The sequence below is a fragment of the Scatophagus argus genome, chromosome 19 (assembly GCF_020382885.2).
Source record: "Scatophagus argus isolate fScaArg1 chromosome 19, fScaArg1.pri, whole genome shotgun sequence".
Classification (NCBI taxonomy): domain Eukaryota; kingdom Metazoa; phylum Chordata; class Actinopteri; family Scatophagidae; genus Scatophagus; species Scatophagus argus.
In genome coordinates this window covers 19,980,544-19,993,001 of record NC_058511.1, presented here as the reverse complement: position 1 = coordinate 19,993,001, position 12,458 = coordinate 19,980,544, and positions in this window count along the sequence as shown.

The following is a 12,458-nucleotide window of genomic DNA, read 5'->3' as shown; positions in this document are numbered from 1 at the left end:
ACAAGAAGTGATAGCTTTTAAATGTAAAATTTGTGACTTGTGCTTTCAAAATACAAAAGATCATTTTTCATTCAACACATTAACTCTCATCTGAAACGACTAGAAACTTTAGCGTGTATTTTTGATGGTTGTGTGCTCAAAACAAACATATGGCACTTATGCTACTCACAGAAGTCGAAAGCACCAATTTTACTCGTGATGACTTAAAGACTGATGTGATTGCAAAACTTCCTATTTCTACCAGTGTTCAACAGAATGAAAGCAATTTTTCATCAGTGGAATCAGTTGATGATGTGGAGTTGGATACTACTGTAAATATGGATTCCGAAGGACATACAAGTGCATCTGTGGAAGTAATTGGTTCTCTCTTGTTAGAAAGCATTTATAATGTCACGGGTAAATGTTTAGATGACTTGGTGGAACAGCTCCAATTTATTTGCACATCATCATCCATCACAGTACATTCCAAATTTAGTGAGAGGCATTTGACACAGAATAACTGCACTGTTGATGAAAATGTTATCAGTGAGTTGGTTGAAAAATTACAACTCTATAATCCTCTAACCAAAGCTTTTGGTCCTGATGGTCCTTTTCATTCTAAGTATAAGAGGGTAACATACTTTAAAGACATATTACAAATGTAGATTTTGTATTCTGGACCATTCAGTCTACCAGCAAAAGACTACCATTCAGACACCTGCTGCTCATTACCTGTGTCTTATATGGAATTATATTCATGCCACAATTCTGTGCAGAAATTTTGTGTGCACAAAAATACATTTTGCAAGCACACAACTTGTATTTTGAGGAAAAATTAAAATTGAGCGCACAAAACTTGTGGTTGAGCAGACAAAAATCTATTCTGTGCTCAAAAAATATCTTCCTCCGCACTCAGGCAGACTGCTGCACGCTCACAATGCCTCTTTCCCTCGGTCTGCCCCAGCTGCGTGCACTCAACTTCACTTGTATTCGCTCAAGTTTTGCACGTGGCAAGATGTGCCAAAAAGATCAACCAATCAGAAAACTTGGATGGCGAAAACTTGTGATTGGCTGCTTCTGCTCCAATCACATCGCAGCATTGACATGGGATGTTTTAAGCTAGAGTTTTAGCGCGGTATTGAAAACTCACTCACACACACACACACACATTTTCAGTTAGTATTTTATCGTGAACACTGTTACATTTCCATAACATTAATGTAGCCATGTTGTTGTAACATCATCGTTACATTTTCTGATTGTATCTTGTCAACTGTAGTGTGACCATTTTCAACAATTTCTTAACAGTCCTGGCTGCTAAACCTGTGTTGCTAACATGTCCCAACAACACCACCAAAATGGCGAACCCCAGACAGCTGTAAGTAGCCTAACTTGTGCATTACTATTATAACACTACCATGCTTCTAGAACTTTTTTATTCTTTGTATGTATGTGATCGTTTTATGTTATAGTAGCCTATGTTACTCCTGTGTGTAGAGAAAACTCGGAAAGAGGGAGCTACATTCACTACGAATATTCCATCTTTAATTAACGAGCTATAATTTATGATAACATTCTGTTGCACCGTTGGTGGGACATTCTAGGATCACATTTAGTTCATAGACCACGAGTTTAACTATTCTAGCTATTCTAACATCCATCCATTTTCTATACTGCTTATCCGTCAGGGTCGCGGGGGAGCTGGAGCCTATCCCAGCTGACTACGGGCGAGAGGCGGGGTACACCCTGGACTGGTCGCCAGTCAATCGCAGGGCCAACACACAAAGACAGACAACCATACACTCTCACACTCAGAATCAGAATCAGAATCAGAATCAGCTTTATTTGCCAAGTATGTGTGACCATACAAGGAATTTGACTCCGGATTTTTCTCTGTCCTGTGCACCATACAAAATACAAAATACCAATAATAATAATAAAAGGAAGAATAAAATATTTACAAGAGAAAAAAAAAAATATATATATATATATACATGTAGTGCAAACAGTGGAATGAGGTAGTGCAAACAGTGTGATGGTTCACACAATGGCAGGTGGTTTACGGGGAGATCAGGGAGACAGCCTGGGGGAAGAAACTGTTTTTGTGTCTGGTAGTCTTGGCATACAGAGCTCTGTAACGCCTACCAGAGGGAAGCAGATCAAATAGTTTGTGTGCAGGGTGAGAGGGGTCTGCAGTGATGCTTCCTGCCCGTTTTTTGACCCTGGACTGGTATAAGTCCTGGATGGAGGGCAGGTCGGCCCCGATGATTTTTTCTGCAGACCTGATTGTCCGTTGCAGTCTGTTTCTGTCCTGTTTGGTGGCCGATCCAAACCAGACAGTGATGGAAGTGCAGAGAACAGACTGGACAATGGAGGTGTAGAAGATGGTCAGCAGCTCCTGAGGCAGGTTGAACTTTTTCAGCTGTCGCAGAAAATACAACCTCTGCTGGGCCTTTTTCCTGATTAGGTCTACGTGGGACTTCCACTTGAGATCCCGGGCGATTGTAGTTCCCAGGAACTTAAAGGAGTCCACAGTAGACACTGTGTTGTTGAGAATGGTGAGAGGAGGTAAGGTGGGTGGGTTCTTCCTAAAGTCCACTGTCATCTCCACAGTCTTGAGCGGGTTAAGCTCCAGGTTGTTCTGACCACACCAGAGGACCAGCTGGTCTACTTCACGTCTGTAGGCAGCCTCATCACCATCCTTGATGAGGCCAACTACTGTTGTGTCGTCCGCAAACTTAAGTAGTTTTACGGACGGGTCCCCTGAGGAGCAGTCGTTAGTGTATAGGGAGAAGAGCAGCGGGGAAAGAACACACCCCTGGGGGGCGCCGGTACTGATGGTTCTGGTGCTGGAGGTGATGCTCCCCAGCCTCACCTGCTGCCTCCTGTCAGTGAGGAAGTTGTAGATCCACTGAGAGGTGGAGGTCGGCACTGTGAGCTGTGAGAGCTTCTGGCGGAGGATTTCTGGGATGATGGTGTTGAATGCAGAGCTGAAGTCCACAAACAGGATCCTGGCATATGTCCCTGGGGTGTCGAGGTGATGGAGGATGAAGTGCAGTCCCATGTTGACTGCGTCATCCACCGACCGGTTTGCCCGGTAGGCAAACTGCAGGGGGTCAAGCCGGGGGCCTGTGATGAACTTCAGGTGGTTCAGCACCAGCCTCTCAAAGGATTTCATGACCACAGACGTCAGGGCGACGGGTCTGTAGTCATTCAACCCCGTGATGGTGGGTTTTTTGGGGACTGGGATGATGGTGGAACGTTTGAAGCAGGAGGGTACTTCACACAGCTCCGTCAGGTCCTGGAGCCTTCCTGGTCTTCTGCCGCTGGAAGAGCCGATGCACCTCCTCCACATTGACCTTCAGTGCTGGTAGGAGGTCTGAGTTGAGGGGGGGGGGGGAGGGGTCAGGTATGGCACAGAGGTTGAGTGTTGTGGATGGGGTGGGAGAAGGGTGTGAAAAGCGGCAGTAGAAGCTGTTCAGCTCCTCTGCCAGTCCCTTGTTACCCACAGGGTGGGGGGATGGGCTCCTGTAGTTGGTGATGTCTCTCAGGCCTTTCCACACTGAAGTAGGGTCGTTGGCTGAAAACCTGTTTTTCAGCTTCTCAGAGTAGCACCTCTTTGCAGCTCTGATCTCCCTCGTCAGTGTGTTCCTGGCCTGCTTGTACAGGGCCCTGTCCCCACTTCTGTGGGCCTCCTCCTTAGCCTGGTGCAGCTTCCTGAGTTTATTGGTGAACCATGGTTTGTTGTTGTTGTATGTGCAGAAGGTTTTGGTCTGCACACATGAGTCCTCACAAAAACTGATGTAGGATGTCACAGTGTCAGTCAGTTCATCCAGGTCTGTGGCAGCAGCCTCGAAGACACTCCAGTCAGTGCAGTCAAAGCAGGCCTGTAACTCCAGCTTTGACTCAGCTGTCCATCTCTTAATTGTCCTCACTACAGGCTTTGCTGATTTTAACTTCTGCCTGTAGGTTGGGATGAGATGGACCATGCAGTGGTCAGAGAGTCCCAAAGCAGCACGGGAAACAGAGCGATATGAGTCCTTTAAAACAGTATAACAGTGGTCCAGTGTGTTAGCATCCCTGGTGGGACACTTTATCTGTTGTCTGTATTTTGGGAGTTCTTGGCTGAGGTTTGCTCTGTTAAAATCCCCAAGAATGATGAGCAGGGAGTCTGGATGTTTAGCCTCCATGTCTGATACCTGGTCAGCTAGGTGTTGTAACGCCTCCGTTACACATGCCTGAGGTGGAATGTAAACACTGACCAGGATGAACGAGGAGAACTCCCGCGGTGAATAAAATGGTTTACAGTTTATGAATAAAGACTCAAGATGAGGACTGCATGATTTCCTTAACACTGTGACATCTTCACATCAACCTTCGTTGACAAAAAAGCACGTTCCACCTCCCCTCTTCTTTCCAGAGAGCTCCGAGTTGCGGTCCGCACGGAAGAGCCGGAAGCCGGGCAGCTGGAGAGAAGCGTTCGGGATGTGTTCGCTGAGCCAGGTTTCAGTGAAACACAGAGCGGCAGAGTTCCTAAAGTCGGAGTTTTTGGAGATTAGAAGCAGCAGTTCCTCCATTTTGTTTGCCAGGGAGCGAACATTTGCCAGGTGAATAGACGGGAGCGCCGTGCGTAACCCCCGCTGCCTCAGTCTAACGAGCGCTCCTGCGCGCTTCCCCCGACGGCGTCTCCATCTCCGCGTAATTCCATAGAGAGCCGCTGCGCCTCTGACCAAAAACCCCGGAAAACTTCCAGAATTGTGGAAAAGTGGTGGAAAATTGGGTAGAGATGTATCTCTTATGCTCAAGAGTTCTTCTCTGGTGTATTGAAATGAGAAAACTACCGGAAAACTAACAAAAACTACAAAAAAGATAGTCCACAGGGTGGAGAGAAACTCCGAGGCGACCGTCCGCGGCGCCATCTTAGATCTTACACCTAGGGGCAATGTAGAGTAGCCAGTTAACCTAATGTGCATGTTTTTGGTATTGTGGGAGGAAGCCGGAGTACCCGGAGAAAACCCACGCAGGCACAGGGAGAACATGCAAACTCCACATAGAAGGGCCCAGACCGGGATTCGAACCTGGACAGGCGACAGTGCTAACCACTGCACCACCGTGCCGCCCGCTATTCTAACAAAAACATGCTATTCCTGGAATAATTTAGGTCCATGGTGCAGTTGAGTCAGCAGCCAAAAATCTGGTGTCTTTGCTGCTCAATGCTATGGCCTCAAACCAAGCAACAAGGTCGACAGAGACCGGACAGCGTGCCCCTGCCCCTGCCCCTCCACCTGTCCGTAGAAATGTTACTGTGCAGCAAGAGATGACAAGGTTTGTTATTTAGTCACATAAAACACAAGATGGACTCTTAGGTCTACAACGTACAGGAAGTTTGGTGTGGCCTATCTTTTAAATCATAAAGTCAAGTATGCATTTTGATTCATCTTCAGACGGGACTTTGGTTTGCAGTTGTTTTGGAAAGTTGCATGCATGCTGTTTGGAAATGTAATGTAATACTTAATCTCACAAATTTATTTAAACCTACAGATTTTTGCCTGGTTATTTCAAGGCACACGTCAACCGTGGAAAAAAGAGGTGTTTGACTGCCACTAAGCAACCAGTAACACAGTAGCTCTTGATTTTTATCTGCTACCAAAAAATACATCCCACACACCATTGCCAGTTGAGACCTTCACCTTACGGCTCAGCTCCCTCTTTACCATGATGGACCGCATTACTGCTGTCGCTGCACCGATCCGCCTGTCAGTCTCACGCTCCCATCTTCCCTCACTCGTGAGCAAGACCCCGAGATACTTAAACTCCTCCATTTGAGGCAGGAACTCTCCTCCAACCTGGAGGGGGCAGACCACCTTTTTCCGGTCGAGAACCATGGCCTTGGATTTGGAGGTGCTGATTCTCATCCCATCCGCTTCGCACTCGACTGCAAACCTCCCCAGCGCATGCTGAAGATCCTGGCTTGAAGAAGCCAACAGGACAAGAGAAATCAGAGATGAAATCCTGTGGTTCCCAAACCAGACACCCTCCGGCTGTGCCTAGAAATCCTGTCCATAAAAATAATGAACAGGACCAGCGACAAAGGGCAGCCCTGCCAGAGGCCAAAATGCACTGGGAACAGGTCTGACTTACTGCCAACAATGTGGACCAGACTCCTGCTCTGGGAGTACAGAGACCGCACAACCCTTGGCAAAGGGCCCCGGATCCCATACTCCCGGAGGATCTCCCACAGGATGCTGCGGGAAACACGGTCAAATGCCTTCTCCAAGTCCACAAAACACATGTGGACCAACAAACACCCATGAACCCTCAAGCACCCTGCGGAGGGTATAGAACTGGTCCAGTGTTCCACGACCAGGGCGAAAACTGCATTGTTCCTCTTGGATCTGAGGTTCGACTATTGGCAGGATTCTCCTCTCCAGTAACCTGGAATAGACTTTCCTGGGGAGGCTGAGGAGTGTGATCCCTCTGTAGTTGGAACGCACCCTCCGGTCCCCCTTCGTAAAAAGAGGAACCACCATCCCGGTCTACCAGTCCAAGGACACTGTCGTGTCAACCAAGACAGTCCCACAACATCCAGAAGGTACCCAGGACGGATCTCATCCACTCCAAGTGTTCTGCCACTGAGAAGCTTCCCAACTACCTCAGTGACTTCGGCTTGGGTAATGAGTGGATCCATCTCAGAATCCCCAGCCTCTGCTTCCATGATGGAAGATGCGTCAGCAGGATTGAGGGGATCCTTGAAGTATTCCTTCCACCTTCCAACAATATTCCCAGTTGAAGTCAGCAGCTCCCCACTTTCACTGTTGACAGTAATTAGCAGGGCACTGCTTCCCCCTCCTGAGGCGAACATGGTCCACTCGGACTCAATGTCCCCAGCCTCCCTCGGGATCTGGTCAGAGTTCTCCCGGAGGTGTGAGTTCAAGACCCCTCTGACGGAGGGTTCCGGCAGACGTTCCCAGCAGACCCTCACAATGCGTTTGGATCTGCCAAGTCTGTCCGGCTTCCTCCTCCTCCAGCGGATTCAACTCACCACCAGGTGGTGATCAGTTGACAGCTCAGCCCCTCTCTTCACCCGAGTGTCCAAAACATATGGCCAAAGGCCAGATGATACGATCGTAAAGTCAATCACTGACCTCTGGCCCAGGGTGTCCTGGTGCCATGTGCACTGATGGACACCCTTATGCATGAACATGGTGTTTGTTATGGACAAACTGTGATTAGCACAGAAGTCCAACAACAGAACACCACTCGGGTTCAGATCGGGGAGGCTGTTCCTCCCAATCACTCCCCTCCAGGTGTCACTGTCATTGCCCACGTGGGCATTGAAGTCCCCCAGTAGAACTATGGAGTCCCCGGTCGGAGCACATTCCAGTACCCTTCCCAGGGACTCCAAGACAGCCAGGTACTCTGCACTGCTGTTCGGCCCATAGGCCGAAACTATAGTGAGAGGCCTATCCCAAAGGCGCAGGGAAATGACTGGGGGGCTATAAGCAAGCCTACACCAGCTCACCACCTCACACCATGGGCGACTCCAGAGCAGAAGAGAGTCCATCCTCTCTCCAGGAGTTGGGTTCCAGAGCCCAGGCTGTGCGTGGAAGTGAGCCCGACTATCTCTAGCTGGTATCACTCAATTTCCCGCACTAGCCCAGGCTCTTTCCCCCCCAGTGAGGTGACATTCCATGTCCCCATAGCCAAAGTTTTTGTCCAGGGTTTGGGTCGCCGGGATCGCCGTCCACAGCTGTCACCCAAACCACATTGCACCAGTCCTTCTGAACCCTCTCGCGGGTGATGGGCCTACAGGAGAGCGGGCCCACGTCGCTTGTTCGGGCTGTACCCAGTGGGGTCGCGTGGGCACCAGATGCTTGCCTGCGAGCCCCAACCCCAGGCCTGTTTCCAGGGCAAGGCCCCGGTAACGCCAATCCGGGCGACGTCATTGTTGTCTTGTCTTTCATTAGAGGCTTCTGAACCGCTCTTGGTCTGACCTGTCACCTAGAACCTGTTTGCCTTGGGAGACCCCGACAACATAGCCCCTAGGTTCATTCAAGTGCTGAAACCCCTCCACCACGTTAATGTGGTGGTTCAAGGAGGGGAGATGGTGGCCCAACAAAATGTAATTTTTCCATTTAAAAAAATCTTTTACAAAGGTGGCAGAGGTAGACGAAAGCTCACAGTCATTCCACCAGAAGCTGAGGGGTATTTTGTGAAAGCTCTGCAAGATGTGTCCGCAGGTGGTAAAGCCTCTTTCTACATAGTACCACTGCAGGAGATATTAGACACATCTCTCCCTCAGATTCCCAGCATTTTTCCAAAATGCCAAAGAAGACTTGTTACCAATGTGATGAAGTGATGCCTTTGCAGATGCTTGCAGTACACATTAAGACATGCATGGGAAAACAGTCCGCTAATGATACTGACAGTCAGGTGAGATTCTTATTATTTTGTTGCATTACTTTTGCAAAAGAACAGAAAAGATACAAGTTAATTCGAATGATTGTTTTGTAAATTTGCAGTCCTTTGACGATGGTGTATGTTGTGTGGAGAGGAAGCAAAAGGTAAAGCCTAATTTTTATGGTATTTGTAAGATAAGATAAGATAATCCTTTATTAGTCCCATATCTGGGAAATTACAATATTACAGCAGCAAACAGGATATAGAGGGATATAGAGTACAATTGATCATCTACTGTTCCAGCTTATAGTAATGTGTGTCCAGTTCTCCTCGTAGTCTTGTGTCTCTCCCTCCCTTCCTCTCTCTCTCTCTCTCTCTGTATCTTTCTGCAGGTATCTCTCCATCCAGATCTTCAAGTTCAACTGTAGCCGGCTCTATGACCAACCCAATGTCTACTGTTGACATCTGCCTGTCATTCTTCCGTGCACCGACTATCGGCGGGGTGGTTCTCCCTACGGGCCGAAATTGAACTGATAGGATAGTGATTTTCAACAGCACATAAAAAATACATAAATGTTACAGCAGTTCATTATAATTTCATTATTATAATTTCAGTCTTGTGAAATGTTAAAATCATATTGAAGTGGTAGCAAAAGTGAAACTAAACAGTTGAGATTTTGTATTACTTATCTTTTTAGTAATGTTGTTCTCATGTTGTTAACTGCTTTCCTGCCTGTACAACATCCACTGCACGTCTGCCCGTCCTGGGTGAGGGATCCCTCCTCTGTTGCTCACCCTGAGGTTTCTTCCATTTCTTCCTGTTAAAGGTTTTTCTGGGAGTTTTTCCTTAGTCGATGTGAGGGTCGAAGGGCAGAGGATGTTGCTGATGTTATGTTAAGCCTTTTGAGACAAACTGCTTGTAAAAATGGGCTATACAAATAAAGTTGACTTGACTTGACTTGACTTGGAGCAACTTTCTTTCAACTCTTAGGTGGTTTATCCAATTTGCACCAAAGAATTCTCAGACATTAAGATCATAGTCCATGCAAGCCTGTGTGGAGAGAGGTAATCTGGTTCCATTAAGTTTATTTTTTTTTCTCAGAGTAATGGCTATGGATGCACATGCAGTGTTGAGTGATTGAGATTTCAAAATTGTTTGAATGTTCAGTGGTGTAGGTGACAGCTACAATTGTGCAGCGACGTCTGCAGAAAATTATAGTATTCCAAAGCCTGCTCCAATTTCTGTATGCAAACCAAAAAGGTATGTTTTTATTAAAATGGTCTTTGCATAAGTGTATACGATGATCAATATCCTAAGGCCGGAGAAAAAAACTAACTGCAAGTATTCACATTTCATTTTTGAAGTATTTCAAAAGATGCTTGTTGAAGTGGATGCTGGAAACCTGTCAACAAAGGTGCAACGACTGAAAAACAGTGTAATGACATGGTTGTCTGTGGGGATAGATGAGCACAGATGAAACTCATAATCAGTTGAACCATGCGTGTAAGGCAAAAACAAACAAACAAACAAACAAAAAAACCAGACTGTATTCTCAGTAATTAGTGAGGTTCCTCTGGACAGAAACTTGGACAATCTGTGTCTTCATTTTGTCAAACCACCTCCAGGTGTTGTCTGACTCTGATTGTGTGGCATGAGGCATCCAATTTTTTATTTAGAGTTTTGAGGCAGTTTCACCAGAAGTGATGTAAATGTTGTACTTCTAAAGGAGGAAGTAGTTTTTGTACTGTAAGTTTGGTGTATCTGTAATTGTGAGAAATGCAGGTGTTTAAAAAAGCACAAGAGTTGACCAGTGTATTGTCATATCTAAATGTGGAGATGATTTTTGCCCTTGTGTCGCAGATTGTGATCGCCCCAGCTACTAGTCGTCAGTGTGTTTAGTGTGAAGATTACCCCTTGCATTAATATGTATCTGTAACATGTATTTTTTTTAATGGGCATTTGGCACGAAGCATTTTAGTTCAGAGGCATTTGATCTTGGGTATCCTGAATTGCCTTCCCTGTAACAGCTTCAAATGATATATAATAACTGTAAGACAGATTGACATGTCGATGAGTTAAATGTTAGTTGTTGATGGTTCAGATGAGAAAACAGTTGAAACAGTTGAGTTGTTGTTGTGATGTAGCTCAAGTTCTTGTGGAGAAGTTGATAACCTAAGTATTTTAAAAAATTCCTTACTGAAATGTACTTTTATGTATTAGGTATGTGCATATACTGTTATCATCTCTGGGAAGAATGTTTTAAAATAAAATGTTTTGTGAGATCTTGGTCATATTGGTATATATTACTGAAGATCCTCAAATCAAGTTAAGTTTAAAAAATCAGTCAGTACAACAATTTTTTTTAGTAAGTCAGCAAATTTGCAATTATCTCCTACAAATGTTTTCCATTACATTTACTTGGTTTCTTTAGCGCTTTCTACTCAGGTTTCTATATGGTTTACACAGTATTTCAGTTACATTTAATTTAATTTCAATTTATGTGGCATTTGTGCCGAGTCAATTCATTCAGGTGTAATTGAAAATATTACTTAGACTACTTAGAGTGTTAGTAGTTTGTTTGATTGTTTGAAAGGTGTTTCCATTTGTGAAGTTGGAAATATACTTTTCTGACATCCTTTTTTTGTGAAAACAGAACTAAAGCAGAGATCCCATCCCGGGTACGCCAAACCCTATTCCCGTCCCACAGCCACACCTTGAGATTTTGTCCATGAAACAAACAGGAGAACACTCACAATCTGGAAAGGCACAATCTTGGAATGTTCTGAGGTCAGTGACCCACACCCTGAGTTGCATGGTCCTATCGGCCTTCTGTATTTATTACTGATTGATCAACATATTGATAGCAGCCAGAAACCATATCGATAGCAGAGGGAAGCATTAATTCCCTGGCAGTGTGTGGCTTTTTACACTGAGGAACTTGCTTGTCTTTGTGCACAGGATGTTTTTCTCCAAGTGGTGTCTAAACTCCTTGGGTTTGAAACTGTCTGAAAGCATTATTTTAAGATACACAACACATATGGTCTGCTCTTTACCCACCATTGTCCTGATGAAGTCGAGGGCGATATATGCCTCGTCATATTTTCTTGTCTTTGCTTTGGAAGTTGTGCTTTGAGTTGGTGAGGACTCATCCTCTGCTATATGCCTACTGGAAGTAAGGGCTGAGCCCAGTCCCTGGAAAACAACCCCTGTCCTGATACCTCTGTCTATAGTGTATCATATGATGCCATCCACAAGGTGGCAGTCTAAGACAGGTCTGAGCCTGCTGTACCAAAACTATCAAGATTAATTTTCTGTAATACACAAAACAAACAATCACCACTCTCAACATATTCAGTTTCTATTATATTTATGTTTATATTCCTCACTACATGATACAAGTCTGAGCTCTTGTAGTCAGTGAACTTTATTAACTAAATTATGACACTGAAGCTGATCTGAAACATGAGGAATGCACACTTCTTATAGAATAGTGCTTGTTTACTCATAATTAGCAGTTAGCCTGTTTTTTAAGTATTCTCATCACTCATTAACATTGTGTCACGTTAGACCTGCATTAACATTTTCCCATATACAACACATAGTGATGAAAGCACAGTACATATACTGGCCTACATTATGAATCCATCAGTGTGCATTTTCCAACATGGCTGATACATCTAATGTGTCACATGGCAACTACCTGGTGTTATTTCTTCAGTTATTGATGCCTCTCCTCCATTCAAGCTCTTGTTAATGGACGGATTATGTTCATGTGATGCTACTGTAAAAAAAAAACATTACATGGGAGAGTCTTTCTCATGCCCTCCTATCACAAATGATTCTTGGAGCTCCAACTGTTTCTCTTAGACAGAAATGTGCTGAGATCATTGTCTGCACCACCCGCCAGTCGGAGCGTCCAAACCATGCCTCCTCCTCCAAAGCAAGTGTAATTTTATAAGATGCTACGGTTGCTAAGGAAGACGATCATAGGAGATCAAAAATTAATTGACAGTGTTATTCAAGTTAGTAATTTCAGCATCTATGAGGCAAAGACATGATAACCTAGTCAATGAGTTTG